We start from the raw sequence: 1,362 nt of genomic DNA on the forward strand, positions 1-1,362 counted from the left end.
GTCTCCTGTGGGGTCAGCGAGGGCCGAGGGACTGTGGTCACCGTGGGTTTGGGGAGGGGAATGTTAACATCTGACTGGGGAGTTGGTGTGCACAGGGCGCATGCTCAGCGTCTCCCTCGTATAATCTCGTTCACTTTTCACAGTATCTTATGGAATAGAAACTCTTATTCCCATTTCAAACGAGGGAACTGAGGCCCAGAGAAATTAAGTAACTGCAAGAGGTCACAGAAGGTCACAGAGCCGAAGGATCTTGGGCAGGGCGTGGTGGGCCGCGAGGTTCTAATGCAGACGCCCCGACAGCGTCTTATGTTGGCTTTCTATCCCCGCCGGCTCCAGCTGCTCCTGCTCACCGCCCGCTCACCGCCGTTGGCCCAGCCGTGTCAGGATCCAGGGCCGGTTCCACAGACAGGGAGGCTGAGGCCCAGGCACTTCCGCTGAATCCACGTGCCCCTTCTGTCTGCCAGCCCCGGGGTCCAGGCAGAGCCCCCTCCTGGGTGGTGGTCCTGCTCATCCTACTCCCCACCTCCACGTTGCTCCCAGAGCCCCCCGCCCTTCCGCAGATCTGCACCTGCTTTAGAAGTCACCATGGTGAAAGGGTGAGGTCTCAGGGAGCGAGGCACCCTGGCATCCATCCGTGACCCCTCACAGGCACACTCCTGACGTGTGCTCAAGGGCGTCAGGACCACTTGGCTGCCCGTGGCAGAAACCCAGCTCAAACTGGCTGTAGCCAAAGAAAAGATGTTTATGGGCTTGTTAAACTGGGACATCCCAGAGCAGGTGGATGTCAGTCGAGGCTGGATCAAGTCGCACGGGACGTGATCAGGATACAGTCTCTCCATCTCTGTGTGGGCTTCTTGCTCAGGCAAGATTTCTCCAAATGGCAGCAAAGACCGTGCAGGTGGCTCCACCGATAACCTTGCATCTCGGCCAGCCCAGCCGCAGACACTTTCTCCAGCCACAGACCCATCTGTCACTGGATGACATGGATCATGTGTCTCTCTTTGCACCAACCATGTGGCTGGGGGTGGAGTGAGCGGAGCTGCCTGCGCTGACCGTGGGAAGGAAGGGGTCTGTGGGGGGTTCCGGGGGTTGGGTCAGAGTCAGGAAGGAGGGGTGGCAGGCAGGGCTGGATCAAGGGGCTCAGGAGGGATGCTCGGGCGGCCGACCCCACTGTGAAACGGAGTTCCGGAATGCTGGCTGAGGGGCTGTCGGAGGCACAGTGCAGTGACTAACACCAAAGGGGGGGGGTGACAAGAGCTGGCTTGCGACAGTGTCCTGAGGTCCCCAGCATAGGAAGGGCCTACAGACAGGCCATGAGTCTCCCTAGACAGACCCAGGGGGTGGCTGGTGAGTGGTGGAGGA

Source organism: Pteropus vampyrus, unplaced genomic scaffold (assembly GCF_000151845.1).
Source record: "Pteropus vampyrus isolate Shadow unplaced genomic scaffold, Pvam_2.0 Scaffold189, whole genome shotgun sequence".
Classification (NCBI taxonomy): domain Eukaryota; kingdom Metazoa; phylum Chordata; class Mammalia; order Chiroptera; family Pteropodidae; genus Pteropus; species Pteropus vampyrus.